This window comes from Procambarus clarkii, chromosome 41 (genome assembly GCF_040958095.1).
Source record: "Procambarus clarkii isolate CNS0578487 chromosome 41, FALCON_Pclarkii_2.0, whole genome shotgun sequence".
Lineage (NCBI taxonomy): Eukaryota > Metazoa > Arthropoda > Malacostraca > Decapoda > Cambaridae > Procambarus > Procambarus clarkii.
In genome coordinates this window covers 10,228,201-10,251,365 of record NC_091190.1, presented here as the reverse complement: position 1 = coordinate 10,251,365, position 23,165 = coordinate 10,228,201, and the positions used below count along the sequence as shown (strand labels likewise).

General features: G+C 40.5%; 1 long non-coding RNA gene across 1 annotated transcript in view; it reads left to right on the top strand.

The window, feature by feature from the left end:
• The first annotated feature begins 1,074 nt into the window (after positions 1 to 1,074).
• The window catches only part of LOC138373277 (uncharacterized), a 106,511-nt gene continuing 84,420 nt past the window's right edge, over positions 1,075 to 23,165 (top strand). The window contains exon 1 of the long non-coding RNA XR_011231099.1: positions 1,075 to 1,261. This is a non-coding gene — a long non-coding RNA (uncharacterized lncRNA). The remainder of the gene's footprint in view (positions 1,262 to 23,165) is intronic.

Here is a 23,165-nt window from a genome sequence, read left to right as displayed (position 1 = left end):
TCTCATATTAAGTATCTTTGTGGTACGAGGGCACCCAAGGATTATCCTCAAGGCTTCGTTCTGCAATTTTTCAAGCCCTCCAAGCTTTCTTTCAGGTATCAAAACAAGCAGAGGTGCAGCATAATCCACTAAAGATCTGATGTATGTAAGGTACATCATTTTGACAATTCTGACATTGGCCACCATAGCCTGAGTGATAACCTTCAATAGCCTTGAGAGGTGTTGTTGTTGGAGATTCAGCTACTCGGAACAAGTTCCAAGCAGCACGGGCTATGCGTGAGCCCATAACTTACCTGGCACATGAGCGGGGCAAGTAGCGGCCTTGAGAGTTGTTGTTGTTAAAAATTTAGCTACTCAGGACGAATTGTCCATGTAGCACGGGCTATGGGCCTTGAGACCTCGGAGCCTCTCTTTATACTGACGACAGAGTCTGAATACAACAGAACCATACAGTGGCACCTCAAGGCCAAGGTATTTGAATCTGTTTACATAGTCGGTTTGTGAGAATACATAGCATAGTATTTACAATCTTGTAAAGCCACTAGTACGCGCATTTCGGGCAGGTCCTTAATCTAACAGATAAATTTAAGTACGTAAATTCTAGCAGAATTAATAAAATGATAACAGATACATTGCAAGAAAAAATATCAGATGATATCTAATATTACAATGGTAAAGTAATATGGCTTAGGTACAAATATTGGGGATTGAGTAGCGCTAGATACAGTGTGAAGATAAAGCACTTGGTAGAAAACTATGAAGATGAAATTAGGTACTTTTTGGTTTTATTTTTGAATTGAATAAGGCAAAAATTGGACAGCTTTTCAAATCATTAGGGAGTGAGTTCCATAGACTAGGTCCGTTTATTTGCATAGAGTCTTTACATAGATTAAGTTTGACTCTGGGGATATCAGATATATTTATGTCTGGTGTGGTGGGCATGTGTTCTATTACATCTGTCCAGGAAGAGTTTCAGAACAGGGTTTGCACTTAAAAATATATAGTGTTGTAGAGTATGTCCCAGCTCTTGTTCACATAGTTTACAATTGGAATGTTCACCATTGGGGAATTCATTACCTGCAACCACCTGCCATAGATATCAATATCCCAGCCTAATTCTGGCAATTTAATATGTGATAGCCGTAAGGGTCCGACGCCGACGCCACAACAGTCGTCGCCGGCCGCATCCCCAACGGACGCGACGCGATGCCCTCTGCTCTTGCCCTCGCCGTCCTCACCACAAGGATGCCTGCTGCACACTGTATGTATTATCAGGAAGATAATATTTAGATGTGAGAGTGTATAGTGTACCAGCCGGTCCTCGGAGCAGGGCGTGGTGCCTGTCTACTCTGGTACATTTACCTAAGGGCCACCAGCTGTCATGGCCTCGAAGGGGAAAGGAAGCCGGCTGTTTATCCATTGCTCTCAGGGATTTTTTCCCCAGCTAAATTTTAAACTAAAGTTTTGCCTTGCCATTTACGGCTTCGGCGGGTAGCCAATTCCATGGGCTCATTATTTTATGGGTGAATAAGCATCTATTTTCTATCTGTTTTTTTTGTTTTTCCTTGGATATTCTTGTGTAGGCCACAGGTAACTTCAGGTAAATACCCAGATGAGGTCATTAGTCAACAAGAATATGTTGAAAGTGTGTTCTGTAAACGCCTGCATGCAGTCTCTGCATTGGAGGGAGAGGTAGGTAGCAGTTTGCCCAAAACACTAGCTGAAAATGCAGCTCAAAAAAAAAAAGAAGAAAAAAAGTACAAAAAGATGTCTGGGATTCACAGGTTAGGAACAGGCCATCTGTGCTCGAGATAGGGAAAACAGGTTAAGCTAATTTCATAGTGGGAATTTAATATATTTTTAGCAGTATGGGTAATATTTTTACCTATTTTGGCTGGCTTTGGGAAACAAAACAAAAGATTAGGGTAGCCATTGTGTTACAAACTAGGGAGCTATTGGTGTCGGTTACCAGCTAGACAAATATTGCAAGACTAGTGCAATGCAGGAAGTGTGTGCTTGTGGTGGAGTTGCTATGTTTGTCTCGTAGAATCTGTGGGTGATAGTGTTTCAGGGTTTAAATTGTTCGATGATAGAGGTATGGGAATGTATTTGGGGAAAGAAGGCAATAAGGGAGTGCTGGTAAGGGAAAGTTACAGTGAAAAAATTAAATTAAAGGCTCCTATTTACACAAACAATATAAAATATTGCACTAACAAACATAGATGAATGTAGACAACAAGGAACTATTAACAATAAAAAATTAAAGGATGCAAATTATTTGTACACTGATAAACAGATTAGACAAGGAAGAGTAACAGCATACTGTACATGCTGTAGAAAATTCAAATGGTATTGTCAAAAAGAGGATCAAAATTGAGCCTCAGAAAATAATTGAATAAAATTATATGAAAATAATGACAGCCTAATAATAATATTTATATATTGGCCTTCAAATATTGACAGTGAAAGGAAAGGCATGTATGGGAAGAAATATATCTAGGTGTAGCAATACCTGAAATTGGTTTTGTTGTGTTGCATAACGCTTATGGCTTCAGAGTTCTTCCCTTTGGATTGAATCTGACTTCCTGTGTGTTTACCAAGTTAACATGAGTTGTAATGGCCTGGGTTTATCTCTTAGGGGTTCATGTGTTGGCCTACCTTGACGACTGACTGGCATGGGTCCCCAACCAGTCTGTGCATCAGCTAGCCAGTGATCTGGTTCTTTCCTAGCATGCTGGGCTCATATGTCCTCTTGTTACTTGGTGGGACCATCCCAGCCTCGGTTTCTGGTGCTTCTAGCCCGGTGTCAAAACCCAGGCATTTTTGCATGACTCGGCCTTTTTCCAGCAGATCAGCTTGGTGGCATACTTCGCTGGTTCGAATGTCTCTGCTCTTTGTATCTGTAGTTGTTGACATGTCTAGCCCAATTGGTATGGCAAGCGGGTGGCTTGTTTGTTAGTGTCCCACCTGTATCTTACCTCAAGGCAGCATTCTAAAATTGCCTGTTACTCGTTTTGCCACTACTGGTCTCTTCGTCATCTTCAGTGTCCAGTCAAGTCAGGTGATTGTTTTTGTCTTGGTTGTTTCTCGATTGACATCTCATGCACTTAATATTATTGTCAGTTATTGTTTGGCCTTGGTAGCTTTGCTGTTTTTTGCATTTGGTGTCGACACCTCCATGACACTGTTCGCAAGTTTTCTTGTGAATTTTTCACAAGACACACTTCACTTGCTAACATTCCTCCTCTCACCATACTTTTTACTTTTATTCACTATTTATAGTTACAGTGGTACCTCAGCTTACGAGCGCCCCTGGTTACGAGTTTTTCGGGTTACGAGCAGGATTTGCTCGGAAAATTTGTATCGGGATATGAGGGTTGCCTCAGGATACGAGCATGTTGATTCGCGTACGGGCCGACTAGCGCGTGGTGGCACGGCGATCGCCTCTCAGTTTACCAGTGCCTCGTGCCCAGTGACTATCCCGCCTCAATTCTTCACCAGGATTTACAGTGTTTTGTTGGATATTTGGCCATTTGAACATAAAAGTTGTTATTATATATCTTGCAATGGGTCCCAAGAAAGCTAGTGGTAAGGTTCAACCTAAGAAAATAGTTGTGAGTAGAGGATGTCCCTTCCTCATTAAGAAAATGTGTGAAGTATGGGAAGAACTGCAAAGTTTTGTTGAAAAAACTCACCCAGATAAAGCTGTAGCAGGCTGGTGCATTGACCTTTTAAATGACAGTGTGATGTCTTACTACAGACAAGTGTTGAAAAGTAGGGAGAAACAAGTGTCTTTTAGACAGATTCTTAGTAAGACAAGCAAGCAGTGAGCCACAAGCAGGACCTAGTGGTATGCTTGCAAAACGTGCCAGAGTGCACACCAAAGAAGTTCTCACTGTCTGATGTTAAAATGGAAGAGGACTCTCCTTCCAAACAGTAACACCTCTCCTCCTCACCATCTTCCATATGCCAACAGCAGTCATCAGCAAGGGTAAGTAATAACTTGAACATAGTTTTGTAGTGTAGATTTCGATGAATTAGGTATAAAATTTAGTTTGAAGTGAGGTTTTTGGGTAGTCAGGAATGGATTAATTCATTTCCCATTATTTCTTATGGGAAAATTAGCTTCGGTTTACGAGTTTTCGTGTTAGGAGCCGTCTCCAGGAACGGATTAAACTCTTAATCCGAGGTACCCCGGATTTGGGAGCCGGTCGGCCGAGCGGACAGCACACTGGACTTGTGATCCTGTGGTCCCGGGTTCGATCCCGGGCGCCGGCGAGAAACAATGGGCAGAGTTTCTTTCACCCTATGCCCCTGTTACCTAGCAGTAAAATAGGTACCTGGGTGTTAGTCAGCTGTCACGGGCTGCTTCCTGGGGGTGGAGGCCTGGTCGCGGACCGGGCCGCAGGGACACAAAAAAAAAAAAGCCCCGAAATCATCTCAAGATAACCTCAAGATAACCCCCTGTATATATAAGTATCTACATGTTTTGTTCACCATAACTGTACAACTAAGCTGGAATGGTGGCCCAAAGAGCATAGTGGCTGATGCCACATAGGAAGCTGACACTTCCCTCCCCCCCTCCCACCCTCCCCTCCCTCCCTCCCTCACTCCCTCACTCGTTCAAGACCAGACACACTAACATTCCTCCCCAACTATACTGTTTGCAGTGGTATTACACTATATACACATATTATATACAAGTATCTACATGTTTTATTCACCATAACTGTACAAGTAAGCTGGTATGGTTCCCGAAGAGCATAGTGGCCACCCTACTCAGGTTGACTAGTTAGTCATGCAGACGACGCCATCTCCCTAACTAAGATGGCTCCTTTCAACATAATCCTTTTGCTGTTGTTACACTAATTCACACGTTATATATAAGTACTGTCTCCACTCGATTATCCGGACTATTTGGGAAGGACCCCCAGCCGGATAATCACGTGTTCCGGATAATGGTACTTTTTCACCTTTTTGAGTCCAAAAGACACCATTTCCAAGTATTTTTATACTACAAACAACATAATTTGAATTACCTTGTCACATATAATTATTAAATATTCAACTAGAAACATCAGCTTACCTTGTTGTTGTTCGTCGTCTTGATTGATGCCACACATCTTGAAGTTAAGAATTCTTAACAATTTACGTAACCTATACTAACACAACGCTAAAATTAACACTTAAAATTACTGTACAGTTCATTAAGCAAAGTTAGTTTTGACTGTCAGCTGCTGAAGCCTCACTGATTGAAGGCACTTGGGTTGCCTGTGACGCCTCACCGCCTCACTTGTTGGACGTCACAGGCTTGGCTTGCCTGTGACGCCTCACTTGTTGAAGGCGCTTGGCTTGTTTTTCTTACCATATAAGAATCAAGTTTAGCTTGCCTTCTGTGTTCATTGGCCTGTTGTATGATCAGCTCTTTGGTTTGCTTCGGGATTCACTTCACTTGAAGTCGACCGGCCTTTTTCACAAAGTTGTATAACACGTAACTTGTCTTTAATTGTTAGGACAACCTTCTTCCTCTTAACACCTCCAGAACGATTGATGCTGCTACCAGACATAGTCTTGGCCAAAAATGTTCAAAGTTACTATGGAAATAAAAAAGTTATTTTAAAAAAATATTTCACTAATGGCGCAGCACTGTGGTATAACACGAGGGGCGGGAGCACATGGGTTGACTTTGGGTTGGTTGGACACGTCCACTTGGGGCAGCTATAACACGTTACGTAGCCTGCCAGGAGGAAAAAACTCGTACTATTTTTTAAGGAAACTTCAGCCTGTGCAAATTGTTTTAAGGAAAATTATATTTGTTATTACATAATTTCTAGTATTTCTTTTGTTTTTGGCTATGATGAATTGTTCTAAAATTAATGGTAATTCCTGTACTGTAGTGTATAGGCCCCTCCACATCCCCCTTATCCCCCCAGGTGGTCCCACCCAATGCTCCCCTCTCTCCCGACATCACCCACCTACCCTACCCCCTCCTCCACCATGCGCCTCGAGCCACAGCCAGACAGGATTAATACTGTACGGCCCGCCCCATGGCTTTCATATCTGGACAATTCAATGATTATCCGGCTGACTGTCTGGATAGTGTAACATCGGCAGCAAGTTAACTGGCTCCGATTTTTTATCTGGCTAAACCAGCTTTTATCCGGCTCCCATGGCCATTTTGACCGGATATTGAGATAACTTTATTCGGTCACAATTTTGGCCGTATAAAGGCATTTTCCAGATGTTCAAATCCTGGATAATCGAGTGGTTATAGATCTACATTTGTGTTCACTACAGTGAACCACTGAGCTGGTATGGTGAGTGCAGACAATAACAGGTGGCCTCACAGTCAGCAGACAATGCTACTTCCCTCCCTCAGCTTCAACCCTACCACGATACTATGCACAGCACTAATTATCACAACAATCCTGCTATTATCAGAATCCTGGCCATTTTTATCACAGTCAAGGGTCTTCTGTAATACTATCATTGCTAAATAATACCAGTTACACTTTTTTTTTTTAATTTTTAGGTGATGCTGTGGTCACAAGCTGAACAGCAGTGCTGTGAGCTCATGCTGCTTGTGAGCTCATGCAATAATAATGTCCTTTTTCTTAGCAATTACGGTGGATATCGTTGACATGAATGTGTTGTACTGCCTAGCTAGTTCAACAACCCTCATATTATTTTCATGTTTACGAATGATCTCTTGTTGTTCCTCTGTGGTCATCCTCACAATTATTTTCTTTGGTTGAACTTTACTAGTGACTTTCTTGGTACCCTTGGCTTGATATATAATAAGAACTTTTATGTTAACAAAAAGCAAGAAAGTAGGCAAATAAAAACATTCTTCACAAAAAATGCAAAAAAAAGCAAAAAAGCAGGCAAACAAAGAAATACTTCACAAAAAATGCAAATGAGGCTGCAATCGTCACTACATTGGATAGACTTGTAAACAAACTGAGTGCGCCTCACTCCACGTCCCCAGCACCATGCGCTCGTTTGACCCATATGCGTATGGACAGACGTCATCTTCCAAGTAAACCATGGTACACGAATTAGAATTTTATGATGAATTTGACATACTAAAAAATTTGTACTCTAGGGCAGTCTTCAACCGAGGTTGCACCGTGCTTATATATAATGTTGTGTATACAGTGTAATAACAGCACAAGCAGTATGCTGGGAGGAGCATGTTGGTGAGGGAGTGAGTGAGGTGCTGTGTCACTTGTCATGCACTGTGCGGTGGCCACCATACCAGCTTAGTTGTACAATTATGGTGAACAAAACATGTAGATACTTGTATATAATGTGTGTGTGTGTGTGTGTATAGTGTAATAACAGCAAAAACAGTATGCTGGAAAAAGGAATCTTGGCAGTGGAGTAGCGTCATTACCTGACTTGTGTTGGTGGCCACTATGCTTTTTCGATGCACCATACCAGCTTAATGGTTCATTATGGTGAACAAAACGTCCACATACGTATATATGTATATATATGTCTCATTGAATATGACCGCATATTCTGTATTTGCTATCTTCTGATGTAGGGTTTCTATCCCGCTAACTATTTTTCTAGCATCAGGGCTTAGCTGAAAGAGGAGTTCTCCAAAACTCATGGTTATGAACATGAGTTTTGGAGAACTCCTCTTTCAGCTAAGCCCTGATGCTAGAAAATAGTTAGTGGGATAGAAGCCCTACATCAGAAGATAGTAAATACAAAATATGTGGTCATATTCAATGAGAAATGTTTAAAAGAAAACCTGCTGCCAGTATACACACACACACACACACAGACACACACGCACACACGCACGCACGCGCGGGGCCAGTGTCCCTAACCTGCATACCATGCAAGATGATGGAGAAGATTGTGCGAAGAAAGCTAGTGGAGCACCTGGAGCGAAAGAACTTTGTAACACAGAACCAACATGGATTCAGGGATGGCAGGTCCTGCCTCACAGGGTTACTTGAATTCTACGACCAGGCAACAAAAATAAGGCAAGAAAGAGAAGGGTGGGCAGACTGCATATTTTTGGATTGTCAGAAAGCCTTTGATACAGTGCCACACAAAAGGCTAGTGAAAAAGCTGGAGATGCAGGCTGGAGTGAAAGGGAAGGTACTCCGTTGGATACAGGAGTACCTAAGGCACAGGAGACAACGAGTCAGTGTGAGGGGTGAGATCTCAGATTGGCAAGACGTTACGAGTGGAGTCCCGCAGGGGTCAGTCCTTGGACCTATACTGTTTCTGATATATGTAAATGATCTTCCAGAGGGTATAGAATCGTTTCTCTCAATGTTTGCCGATGATGCAAAAATTATGAGGAGGATTGAAACTGAGGACGATAATAGGCTACAAGATGACCTAGACAGACCGAGTGAATGGGCCAACAAATGGCTGTTGAAGTTTAACCCGAGTAAATGCAAAGTAATGAAACTAGGCAGTGGAAACAGGAGGCCAGACACAGGATACAGAATAGGAGATGAAGTACTTAATGAAACAGACAGAGAGAAAGATCTAGGAGTTGATATCACACCAAACCTGTCTCCTGAAGCCCACATAAAAAGAATAATGTCTGTGTTTGAATAGTGAATAGTGTGTTTGTACAAAATGAAATCTTCAGAGAACCAGACACAATAAGAATTCCAGAGAACAACATAGAGCGGATAGAGGTGTCTAGAGATGAAGTGGAAAATATGCTAAGGGAGCTCAGTAAGAACAAAGCAGCTGGCCCAGATGGAGTTTCACCTTGGGTTCTGAGAGAATGTGCATCTGAGCTCAGCATTCCACTTCACCTGATCTTTCAGGCATCCCTGTGTACAGGAATCGTAGCAGACGTGTGGAAACAGGCTAACATAGTTCCAATCTACAAAAGTGGCAGCAGGGAAGACCCCCTCAATTATAGACCTGTATCATTGACAAGTGTAATAGTGAAAGTATTGGAAAAACTAATCAAAACTAAATTGGTAGAACACCTGGAGAAATGATATAATATCAGACAGACAGTATGGTTTTCGATCTGGAAGATCCTGTGTATTGAATTTACTCAGTTTCTATGATCGAGCCACAGAGATATTACAGGAAAGAGATGGTTGGGTTTACTGCATCTATCTGGATCTAAAAAAGGCTTCTGACAGAGTTCCACATAAGAGGTTCTGGAAACTGGAAAATATTGGAGGGGTGACAGGTAAGCTTCTAACATGGATGAAAAATTTTCTGACTGATAGAAAAATGAGGGCAGTAATCAGAGGCAATGTTTCGGACTGGAGAAATGTCACAAGTGGAGTACCACAGGGTTCAGTTCTTGCACCAGTGATGTTTATTGTCTACATAAATGATCTACCAATTGGTATACAGAATTATATGAACATGTTTGCTGATGATGCTAAGATAATAGGAAGGATAAGAAACTTAGATGATTGTCATACCCTTCAAGAAGACCTGGGGCCAGATTCAGGAAGGTACTTACGAAGGTTTTTCTTCTTAGCTACGAATGTTTTCCTTCTTAGCGCCTTCGTGGCGGCTACGTCGGTATTCAGGTGGCTACACTAAGTGGAAAAACCTTCGTAAGTTTATTCCGGGATCTAAGTGTGGTTTCGACCACTCGTAGCTTTACGTAAACTGGATAAAACTAATTTTTTCTCTACTACATAACACTGGGATCGATTTTAAGATTTTGGAACATAAACAAAAGATTATAAAAATTGAATGTAGTGAAGAGGAGTCCTTCGTGTTAGTTATATATGCATTCTCTGCTTGAAACTTAAAGTAAATATGTCTTTTATGATAGTAGAATTAGTTTTATAATAGCAAGATATTATATCCGTAGTTATTAAGTAAATAAACACTGGTGAACATGAAATATGAGAGAAGGTGATGAGCCCAGCCTGATGGGATCATTTACTATCACCAAATGCCCCTGTTCACCTAGTAGTAAGGGTGTACCTTAGCTATACATACCCGTTTCTAATTTATTTAGTTTGGTTTTATTTTGAAATTAAATCTGGGTGAGACAAAATAAAAATATGCTGCACAAATAATGTTAGGTAAGGAGAAGGGTAAAAATGTCAAAAACTTTATTCATTGAATACTTAAAGCTATAATTATGACTATATAGACTATTAAAAAAGAGAGAGGGAAGTAGGGGTCCAAGACCTCTTCCTGTTATACAATTTGGGTGTGGAACAAGTAATTATCAAAAGAAGGCACCATGCCGGCAAGGCTATGTAGCAGTAAGGCAGTAAGGTGAGGCAGCTACTTATTTGAGAAATGCTTATTTTATTTACCTTATAAGCTGAGGCAACTTATTTTATTTACCTTATAAGCTGAGGCAACTTATTTTATTTGAAGAATACTCAGCTGATTCCTCTACATTTAGCATGGAACAAATTTGTGTCCAAGACCTCTTCCTGTTACACAATTTGGCTGTGTGTAACCAAACTAGAAGTGCTCTACAAATCAAGGGACCCAGAATGTGGAATGACCTCCCGAATCATGTCAAAGGCTGTACCTCTCTCAACCAGTTTAAGAGTTAAACAAAGTACTGCCTAATTAACTTCACGTAACCTAACTAACCCCCTAAATCTCAACCCATGTCTTGCTATTTTTTAAACAATACTGTTCACCAACATGTGCAATTGCTGATTTATGCTATGTTAACCCCCCTTTTTGTACTTTTTATTCCTTCTTTCAACACAATTTATACCTAATCCCGATTACTATTAAGTTTTAGTCCTAAGTGTTTTTTCCCCCACACCTTGCCCGAAATGCTATGATTATTAGTGGCTTTAGGTATTGTATGTACTAGCTCTGTCTATAAATCCAACATTATGTTTGTAAATCAACTGTATGTACTTTTCCTGAATAAAATGTATTTATTATTTATTTTTTAATCAGTAAGTATTAAAAGAAGGCACCAAGCTGGGAAGGCTATGTAGCACCATTGTGTGTAACAATAAACCAAATTTTTTTTTAACAAATAATGCACCTGTATGGTAAAACAAATCCTGTCGGCTGTAAACATATTGATGCAGTTATTTAAATAAAAAATATAATGAAAGAAATATTACTGGTTTATTTTTATCCTATCTTTTTGTACTGTACAGTATATCCAAGGAAGTGAAAAATTGAGACATAATGCACAATTTAATGAATGATTAGCATGGATTAGCAGTTCAAAAGAAATATGACTATTACATATCAACATGAGATCTTAATGATCCATGGTCAACATGATTTATTAAGGATAATACAGTACTGTATTTGTAATAATACAAACTATAATTTAAAATCTTTATTACTGAATTTTTTTATTAAGAAGATTAGGTATACACAGCAATGTGCTGCTACCCTATTCTATATGGAATATTACACAGTGTAGATAAAAAACTAGCTATAAGTTTATCTAATACTCCCATCTCATAGGATGGTTAGACATACATGGAATCAATTTAGAAAATACCAGCCTTAATACAAAAAACAAATCAACTCTGACTAAACAACTCTTCGCGATTTTCATAAGAGGTAAGCACTGAATCATGGAAACATTATATTATAATTATTCTTACCAGTTTCTACAAGACTCCTCTCAAACAATGTATTTTGTAAAATGTTTAGGTATACACAGCAATGTGCTGCTTCCCTATTCTGTATAAAGGACCACACAGTGTAGATCAAAAACCAGCTACAAGCTCATCCAACATCCTCACCTCACAGGATGGCCAGTCATACATGGAATTAGGAGAGAACAAAATACTTAATGCTGATCTATTAGCCTCCACTGGCAAAATCTGGGTGCAGCACAAGAATATCTTCCAGTGAGCTCAAAATACCTCATACCATTTGGTATGAAGTCACTGATAACAGGGCAATCACAGATATAGTGTTGGAGAGTATGTTCTCTCAAGTAGGACTGAAAACAAATGTTTTTTCCACCAAGAGGGTTATAAACCCATGGCACATTAACGTCACATGATGGCAGAATAGTATATAGTGTAATAACAGCAAAAATATTTGTTTATTATTTTATGAACATAATACAGTACACATTCAATTCAGTGTGTCCCAATTCGGCGAATCTCAGGTTAGGTCGCACACTTTTCAGTCCGGATTTACTCGCCTGTTTCGACGAACTCTGGTTCGCCAAAGCGGAGGATGTGCGGATTTGCTTACCATGTTGGGACAGAGTTGGGACTGGTGGAAACTTTCCCATTACCTGTATATCACAAGTTACAATTAATAATTTCTTCATATGAAAAGTTGGATCACACAAGTGGACCCCACAAGTGAACCATATTAACCAAACACCAGCCAGAGTGGTCCACACAGCAAGTGAACCATATTAACCGATCACCAGCAAGTGGTCCACACAATAAGTAAACCATATTAACTAAACACCAGCCAGAATGGTCCACACAACAAGTGAACCATATTAACCAAACACCAGCCAGAATGGTCCACATAATAAGTAAACCATATTAACCCTTAAACTGCCCAATACAGTACAACCTCGATTCAACGTACTATATGGGACCAACCCCAGTTCGTTGGAGCGTTGGATTCGTTGCAAGAGGTGACCTTCAGGAGGCGTTTGTGTCAGTGTCTTTTTTTTCTTGTACACAATAAAAATGCATTATCATATTACATACTCTACTATTACTTTATATTACTTTATATTACTTTACTAAAAAGTACTGTAATTCATAAATTTACCTTATTGTTGAAGTTATGTCCATCTTGAAGTTTCGTGAAGTTGTGAATGCTCTACATTAAATACGTACTGCAGTGCATTGTGCTGTTAGCACTGTGTTGATTAAAAGTAGTTCTGCTGTATGCTGAGTACTACAATACAGTTTATGAAAACTATTGTACACTAAAATTACTGCAACTTTAATTTTAACACTGTGTACACACTTAAATTTAACACTTGTTCTAACTGTTCACGCTGCACACGATGTTTTTAGATGTTTGCATCAGCTTTGCTGGTGCTCGCTGCTGCTGTGGGTTCAGCTGCTTCTGAGCTGGTGCTGGCTGCTGTTGTACCAGTGCTTGGTACAACTGTGCTTGTGCTGGGTACGGCTGTTGTACCCGTGCTGGGCATAACTGTGCTCGTGCTGGGTACGGCTGTTCTCGTGCTGGGTACGGCTGTTCTCGTGCTGGGTTCGGCTGTTCTCGTGCTTGGTACAGCTGTTCTCCTGCTGGGTACGGCTGTTCTGCTGGGTACGGCTGTTCTCGTGTTGGGTACGGCTGTTCTCGTGCTGGTTGATTTTCTGCTACTAGTTCTTGCAAAATATTGCTTCATTTTTGGCATTAATAAGGCACTATTAGTAAGCCCCTGAGACATTTTGTTTTATAACCAAAGAGCTGTAGTAAAAAAATGGTCAATTCCACGATTATTCTTCCACCGCCGAATAAATACTGTACGTCAATCGCAGACAAAGCTAAGGGCACTGGGTGCATACTGTACGAACGCAGGCTAAGTCTATACGTACACCCTTCAGTAGGCTGGTGTTTAAGCCTGATCCAGTAACATAAATTTCTCTTAAATATTCGATTTACATCAAATTATATATTTTTGGGTTATATATTTAGTTTAGCAACATTATTACGATAATAAGAGCTATAAAAAATACTTAATTTTGGAACTGATTTATTAATTTTATTATTTCGAAGCCGTAGGTCACTGAACTGTGGCGACGAAATCGAACACAACAAGCATGGTGTTGTATGGACAGGGATTAGACCTGTCCACTCATGCTGGAGTTGTGCTGCCAATAACGTGAATAATTTCTCAAATAGGAGATATCTATCTTATTACAGTATATTTTTGGTTTTATTTAGTTTAGTTTAATTAGGATAATATAGAGTTATTAAAACACCAGTTTTAGAAATGATATATTAAAGTGAAACGTTCAAAGCCATGGGTCACTGAACTATGACAACACAGACGAAAGTGAGTGAAACCTCACTGTAAAGTGAGGTTTACTGTACAGTATTCCCTTATCTGTCCACCCTCACTCGTCTTGTTTCATCACAGAAAATGTATATAAGAAGATTTCAACATATTAGCTAGCTATTCACGCTTCAGCCTTTAAATTAATTTACAAAGATACATGTGCCACAAATCGGTGAACGAAAATCATTGAAACTCAGTCGTTCACTTGTGTGGACGACTCTGGCTGGTGTTTGGTTAATATGCGTCACTTCTTGTGGACCATTCTGGCTGGTGTTTGGTTCATATGATTCACTTGTGTGGTCCACTTGTGTGATCCAACTTGTCTTATGAAGGAATTATTAATTGTAATCTGTGATAGAATGAAACAGTTTTCCACCACTCTGTGAACTCTGTCCCAACATTGTAAGCTTGTGGACCACTTGTGGTCCACTTGTGTGGTCCACTTGCGTGGTCCATTTGTGTGATCCAACTTGTCATATGAAGGAATTATTAATTGTAATCTGTGATGGTATGGTAAAGATTTCTACCACTGTGAACTCTGTCCCAACATCGTAAGCTTGTGAACCACTTGTGGACCACATGTGCGGTCCACTTGTGTGGTTCACTTGTGTGATCGAACTTGTCATATGAAGGAATTAATAATTGTAATCTGTGACAGAATGTGAAAGTTTTCCACCAGTCTGTGAACTCTGTCTCGACGTCGTAAGCAAATCCGAACATCCCCCGCTTCGGCGAATTATTGTTCGTCGAACCGGGTGAGTAAATCCGGCCTGAAAAGTGTGCGAACTAGTCGGAGATTCGTTGAATTGGGGTACGGTGAATCGAGGTTGTACTGTACTTCATATGACGTGTTGAGTAATTGACGCAAAAGTGCGCACCCTTTCATATGACGTTTTGGAGTACCGTGCAAAATTTAAACAGCTCGCAGCTATACAGGATTCACATCACCTTCCTTAGGGCTCTTGTAAACGGATGCCATTTAAAAAAAAAATCGTGGGCAACGTTCCCGGGTGTGAGAGCTGGCACACACATCATGAGCTCACAGCACTGCTGTTCAGCTTATAACCACATCATCGCCTAAAAATGTGAAAAATATATGTAACTGGTATTATTTAGCAATGATAGTGAAGACCCCTGACTGTGATAAAAATGACCAGGATTCTGATAATAGCAGGATTGGTGATAATTGGTGCTGTGCTGTGGGAGGAGTAATGTTGAGGGAGGGAGGGCTGTAGCATCGTCTACCAAATCTGTGAGGGCCACCTGATGCTGTCTGCACTTACTATACCAACTTAGTGGTTCGCTATGGTGAATAAAACATGCATATACTTATATAGATAATAAAATAGAAAAACAGTATGTTGGGAGGAGAATGTTGGCGAGTGAGGAGGTGAGGGGGGGGGGGGAGTGGCAGCCAGTGGCTGGCTGGCTGGTGAGGCTCACTCCTCTCTGCTTTTTGACTCAGCATACCATCTTACGGGTTCGTTATGGTAAACACAAATGTAGATACTGTAGAGCAAAAGGAGTGTTGGAAGAAGCAATTTAGTGAGGAAGGTGGCATCATCAGCATGACTTGTCATGCTTACTAAGGGTGGCCACTATGCTCTTTGGACACTATACAGTACCAGCTTAATTGAACAGTTATGGTGAACAAAATGTGTAGATACTTATATATAATGTCTGTTTGTAAATAGTGTAATAACACCACAAACAGTATACTTTAACCACCGTGCTGCGCCGAGTTTATTGTGAAATTCCCCCTGTTCGCATGAAATAAAGTGTTCCCAAAAAATTCATTTTTCTTCGTAAAATGATAAATTCCCTTCCCTGAACATGTCTATGTAAAAATAAATACCAAATTCCACTTACTTTGGCTGTGGGGATGTGGACAAGGTGCACTGTGACGTCATCAGGGCCTGGTCGCCGGTGCATTAATCACCCAGACACGGTCTCGCGGGCCATTCAAGCACAGGGTGTTGCCACAAATATATTTTCAATTATTTGTTCTATGTACTGTATTTCCAATGCGATTTTATTTGTTTTTTTTTATCGTATATGATGCATATTTGAGTCCTTTACAATATGTATACAGTAGAACATTCATAATGTTCCATGGAACTGTGATACATGTGTCAGTAATGTGTATACATTAAATGTTTATTGTTGCAATATGACTTGTTAAAAGTTCACTAAAATTACAGTATGTACAGTTTCACACACTATTTACACAGTAACACACTGTATTAAACAGTACTTCGGAAGTGAGTAATAATCAACGAAGTAGTCCATGGTGCACAGCGCGACTTTGCTCTCGTTGCACCAGGTACAGATAAATTTTTGCTTCCTGTTTCTTCATTGTGTGCTTGTAAAATAATGCACTCATGTACACCCTTGGCTTTAGTACTTGTAGGTTGTATGTAGCGAAGCTTGTAAAGCATAAGGTAGTATTGAAAAGATTATAGGAAAAGATCAGTTTGGAAGGTAGTCTTGAAAAGATTGCTTTGTATGGTCCCACACAGGAAGAGATTCAGCTAGCCTCAAAGAGTGTCCGTCAGTAAGGAAAAGGTTCAGGTATTCTTGAAAATATTTATGGAAAACAACACCATGGAAGCCACTAACACTGTTCATCTATGCTACTTGTATCAGATGCATCATCACTGAATGCAGAAAATGATTCATCTATGTATTTTCTAAATACAGTAAATTGGAGATAGCATAGGATTGCAAGGGTGACGCTCAGAGCTACAACTGGATACGTTCGCTGTATCGTCCTCATAGGTGCTGTATCACTTGCACTCGACCTTTGTGTTAGGTCCTTATTGCGCCTAGCTTCACCAATGTAATGACCCTTATGTTCTTCAAACAATAATGTTTGAATTTCACCGACAGAGCGTTATCTTTCAACACCTCGTCGGACAGGTGTTTGAGAGCCAGAGGCGCGTGTGCCACCCATGGTTGCTCACCCAGAACTAACCCAGCCAGCAGTCCTAGGGCATTCTGGGAATTTTTTCCAAGATGGCTGCCTCTCACTAGAGGTCCTAAGAGTCCATTTTGTCCATTTCCATCTCGCACACATTTAAGATGGGTACAGTAAAATCAAAAAGAGTTTTCTTGGTTGGCGCAGTTTCCTGCCGACCAAGAATACTTGGTTGGCGCAGTTAAGTGGTTAAGGCGGAATGTTAGTGTGTCTGGTCTTGAACCAGTGAGGGAGGGAACATCAGTTGTGTGTGGTCGTCTGTTACTGTCTGCCGTCACCATACAAGCTTAGTGGTTCGCTATGGTGAACACAAATGCAGATACTTATATATAATGTGAAAATATATATACGGTAGTGTAATAAGAGCAAAAGGAGTGTTCGGAGAAGCCATTTTGATGAGGGAGGTGGCATCATCTGCAAGACTTGTCATGCTGTGTAAGGGCAGCCACTATGCTCTTTGGGCACTATACCAGCTTAATTGAACAGTTATGGTGAACAAAACATGTAAATTCCTATATATAACATCTGTGTATATGAATAAAAGCAAAAACAGTATGATGGGAGGAGGATGTTGGTGAGCAAGGTGTTTTTAACCTTTTAACTGCGCAACGCACCTGCAAGGCCACGTCTGGGGTGCGCTACGCGCCTCCGGGTATTTGTATTTTTCACATTCCATTCAAAACTCCCGCAGCTACATGGGGTTCACATCAGCTTCCTCAGGGCTCTTGTAAACAGACTCCATCTTTAAAAAATATCGTGGGCCACATTCCTGGGTATGAGAGCCTCAGTACTGAGTGAGCAACCAAGGCTGGTGCACGCAGCATGAACTCACAGCACTGCTGTTCAGCTTGTGACCACAGCATCGCCTAATAATGTCAAAATATATATATATATATATATATATATATATATATATATATATATATATATATATATATATATATATATATATATATATATAACTTGTTTTATTTAGCCATGATAGTATTACAGAAGAGCCTGAGTGTGATAATGACTGTGTACAATGTTCAAATATTAGTGATTCAATGCTATTCACGATGTTCACAGCTCTAGCCACAGCACCACACCATTATTTTGTCCTTCTAGGAATCTTCAAACGACTTCTTATGTTCCTTTTCAAAATAAACTTGTGGTCAATTATGTATTTACAGGATTTAGTGACCAGTATTGCAATAACAGCAGGATTGTGGTGATAATAAGTACTGTGCATAGTATTGTGGTAGTAATTGTGGTGAGGGAGCAAGGGAGAGAATCGAGGTAGTCTCACTGTGTGGCAGCCACTCTTGTTTTGGTCATCATACTAGCTTAGTGGTTCGCTATGGTGAACATATTTGCCCATGGGTATATACAGTGTGTGTATATAGTGTAGTAACAGCAACAGGAGTATGTTGGGAGGAGCTATTTTGGTGAGGGTGGTGACGTAATCGTAGTGTCGTCTGCTGGCTGCTGTGTGATTTCTCATGCAGTGTAAAGTTTGGACACAATACCGGCTTACTTGCATAGTTCTGGTGAATAAAACATGTAGATAGGTATACATAACATGTGTAAATAGTGTAATACAAACAATAACAGAATGGTGGGAAGAGCAATGTTGACAAGTAAGATGTTGGAGGAGTGAGGGAGAGACTGGATGTTGGAGGAGTGAGGGGTGTGGCAGCTAACACTCGCGGAGTTCTGAGTGTGTTCATGGTGAATGTATATAGTGTGTGATAGTGTATAGTGTGTAAATAGACTGTTTATATACATAAATTAGCATAATACAAGGGAAATATGTGCCGGATATGTGTACACATGTGTCATGCACGTAACACAGTGTCTTTGGACAGTACAGATGTTCTACTGCTATAATATAGTGTACATGTTCATTATACATAGGATTGGCACGTGAAAGCATATATAATGTTTTTGGAACTGTGCGCAGAAAATGAACAAAAATATATTCGTGGCAACTCGCGCATCTTGCCCCGAGCGCCCTACCGGCCCCGGGGGTGTATGCCATGGGCGACCATGGAATGATGACTTCACGCACGAACTTACGGACCCCATAGCAGTTAAAGTACTTACAATTTTGACCGTCTGTTATTATACCATTACTCAGGGAAGGAGTTTTGACACTTTAAAAACAGAAAAGAATTTTTTCCAGAGATTTTATTTCCTGCATACTGGGGGGGGAGGGGGGGTCATATTTGGAGGCCGCGCAGTTAAGGGGTTAAGGGAGGGAGTGGTGGCGAGTGGCTGGTGTGTAGTGGTCACTCCTCATTGCTTATTGACTCACTATATTAACTTAGTGGTTCGTTATGATGAACAAAACATGCAGATACTGTACTTATATATATAACCTGTGTGTATAGTGTAATAACTGCAAAAGTATTTTATTGTTTTATGAACATAATAATTGAATCACTAATATGCACACTATAATTTTGAGTATAGCGATGATTCACACATTTTATTATATAAATATATCACACTACACACTATTGAATAATATTACAACAAAAAATTAAGAAAAAATTTGAGACATTGAAATAATTAGGTGATAATATCTTTGTGGCAACTTCCACCTAAGAGCTGTGGTGGACCTAACCGCCTCTGGCGCTTGCTCTGTTAACTCCTTTTTGCCAGACTTCCCCGCCCTATTGCGGCCAAAATATGCCACTGGTCATAATATTGGTGAAGCTAGGTGCAATAAGGACCTAACACAAAGGTCAGATGCAAGTGATACTGAGTGTCGCCCTTGTAATCCTATGCTATCTCCAATTTATTTAGATGATACATAGATGAATTGTTTTCTGCATTCAGTGATGATGAATCTGATACAAGTTACATAGATGAACAGTGTTAGCAGCTTCCATGGTGGTGTTTTCCATAGATATTTTCAAGAATACCTGAATCTCTTCCTAACTGACGGACACTCTTTGAGGCTAGCTGAATCTCTTTCTGACTGACGGACACTCTTTGAGGCTGACGGACACTCTTTGAGGCAAGCTGAATCTCTGTGGGACCATGCAAAGCAATCTTTTCAAGACTACCTTACAAATTGATCTTTTCCTATAATTTTTTCAATACTACCTTATGCTTTACAAGCTTAGCTACATACAATCTACAAATATTAAAGTCAAGGGTGTACGTGAATGTGTTATTTGCAAGCATACAGAATGAAGAAACAGGAAGCGAAAATTTATCTGTACCTGGTGCACTGAGAGTGAAGTCGCGCTGTGTAGCATGGACTACTTCGTTGATTATTACTCACTTCCGAAGTACTAAGTGTGTAATACAATGTGTTACTGTAATAGTGTGTGAAACTGTACATACAGTACAACCTCGATTCAACGTACTATGGGAGCAATCCCAGTTTGCTGGAGCGTTGGATTCGTTGCAAGAGGTGACCTTCAAGAGGCGTTTGTGTCAGTGTCTTTTTTTTTCTTGTACACAATATAAATGCATTATCATATTACATACTGTACCTATATATTACTTCTCTACTAAAAAATACTGTAATTCATAAATTTACCTTATTGTTGAAGTTATGTCCATCTTGAAGTTTCGTGAAGTTGTGAATGCTCTACAGTAAATACGTGCTGTAGTGCATTATGCCGTTAGCACTGTGTTGATTAAAAGTAGTTCTGCTGTATGTTGAGTACTACAATACAATTTATGAAAACTATTGTACACTAAAATTACTGCAACTTTAATTTTAACACTGTGTACACACTTAAATTTAACACTTGTTCTAACTGTTCACGCCGCACACGATGTTTTTAGATGTTTTTCTGTGCCACCTTTTGTTGTCTAATCCTGTCTGCACTGCTAGTACATCTGGTGGAAACTGATTACTGGCTGCTCTTTCTGCAAATTTGGTTGCCAGTACTTTGACTTCATGTTGAGGATCCTTAGGGTGTGGGGCTTTTGGTGGTTTATTTCGTTTGGCCTTATGGATTTGCTACCACATCTCTCCAAGAGAGGTGTGTTCATTCAGATGTGAACACCATTCCAGCCACTTTTGTTCTTTTATTATCCTAGTCTCTTGATGCCCATGTTCCTTGACCTCACAAAGTAAGATCCTGTTTTGTTCAATTGGCTGCATTTTGTATAGCTTCCTTGTGCTGTTGAGTCTATGATTGAGTTCTTTGAAACATTTGCATTAGTACCAGTGATCTTTGTGGAGTCTGGTGGACTGTTTTTTCAGTGGAATTGAGTGGTTGACTGTACTTTGAATTGCTTTGACAAATTCTTGTTCTACCTGATTAATGTCTTCGGGAACATCATAGTTTCTATGCCACTCTGAAATGATGTTTTGAATCGGTATCATTTTGCTAAAGTAAAGTTTCAGGCTTCTGGTGGAGGTGGGGTGGTTAGATCTAACTTAAGATCAATTTGGACCCCATAGTGGTCGCTTGTGAATGTGGGCTCAACTGACTATGTTGCTGCATCTCTTAGGGAGGCTGAAACGAAGGTAAGGTCTAATCTACCTCCCTGGATGTGGGTGGGTTCATTCTTCTTTAGGAGTTGGATTTCTTGTAGCTGGTCTAGTAGATGTGCTATGTCAGTGCCGGCCTCATTTGCTGTGTTCGAGCCCAGTGCCAATCGATGTTGGGCATTGAAATCACTACAAATTATTGTGTTTGAGGTGGTCACGTGTCCAAATAACACTGAGAGATCCATTTCAGTACGTGGAGACCTGTAAACATTAAACTCTTCAGGTTTGTTGTGTTTTAGCTCATTGGATACTCCCATCACCTCTGTCCTTGGCCCACAATCGGATGGGCTAGTTATGGGCTTGGATATCAGGTCACATTTCACATAGATGGCACATTCCCTGGATTGCCTGTTGACCCATGGAAGGAAGAAGCCTCTATAGACTGAGATTTTAGGTTCTAATCCGTCTCAAAGCAAGCTCTCCTGTAGTATCAGGATGTCTATGCCTTTGGTTGCTGCTATGCATTGCAAGTATTGCAATTTTGTGTGCAGCCCTTGTGCATTCCATTGCAGGATCTTTAGTCCTTTAGGTTGTTGGAACTTGCTGATATTACCATGGTATCCATGAAATCAGATGAACTGGCCATGGAAGTTGAAATTGGAGTTGAGGATCATGGTGTACTTGAAGCTGACTCATCAAGGTTACTTTCAGAAGTACTGGACTCTACCTGATTTTTAGGAGAGTGTTTCCTGCCCTGCATTCTTGAAGGTGAGGATATTGTTTTTTAATTTCTTGAGCTTGCGCTCAATTGTTTTTCAAGTTTCTGTGGTTTGCTTGATGCTGTGTTTCGACAGCAAACTTTAGGCCATTTCCATCACCAAGGCCTTAAGCATTGGCCAGACGGTGTCCAGTTGTGCAGGAGCACTACTTCTGAGCTGGTTTGGGGCCCTGTTTTCTCTTTGGCCTTTATTAGAGGAAACTTGGGACATTCTTGCATTCAGTGCCCCCAGTGTGCTTACTGGATGCAATGGATGGGCAGGATGGGCAGGCAATTTTGTTGAACTGTTTTTTGTGGCCCCCCCAGCCATCGCTCTGTCCTGGACGGAGGCCTTCACATCCTCCACGATGGCGGAGGGACATGTGCCCCCCTCAACCTGGTTTATTCTTGGTAAGCTGCACGCTGTTTTTATGGGCAGGGGAGCTGGTATATGTTTTGGTTGGGGCTTCTGCTCTGCTGTAGGTGGGGGAGGGGGGGTTCATTTAGATCTTTTTAACCCTTTTGGGGCATCTTAAGTTCCTGACATGGTGTGCTTTGGAGCAATTTAGGCACTTAGCTTGGACGGGCTGGTTTGCTTTGTGTTTATCTAGGCATATTTTTGTGTTAGGTGACAGATAGATGAATGACATTACATGGAGGATATTAATAAGGTATTAAATGTATCAGCATAAAGTGCGACATGTTGGCAACTTATGTTCTTCTGGCTGTTTCCATTCCTGTTGCAGGGCCATTCGGTCCAGCTTTTGCGTTGGCTCAGGGTCTTGAAGTGTGTGTAGAGTGTAATTGTGTATTAACTGGTTATTGATTGCTGGTCTAGATTTCTTGATATACAGCACTTCACTGATGTCTAATCTTCTATTGTCATGTGTGTGTGGTGATTATATGTTCCTTGATGGAGCCCTGTTGTTCACATTTTTGGTTCTCAAGCTCGAATATATCATCTTACTTGATGATATATTCGAGCTTGAGAACCAAAGAAGGGTAACCACTAAAGACACTGTAGAAAGAACTGATT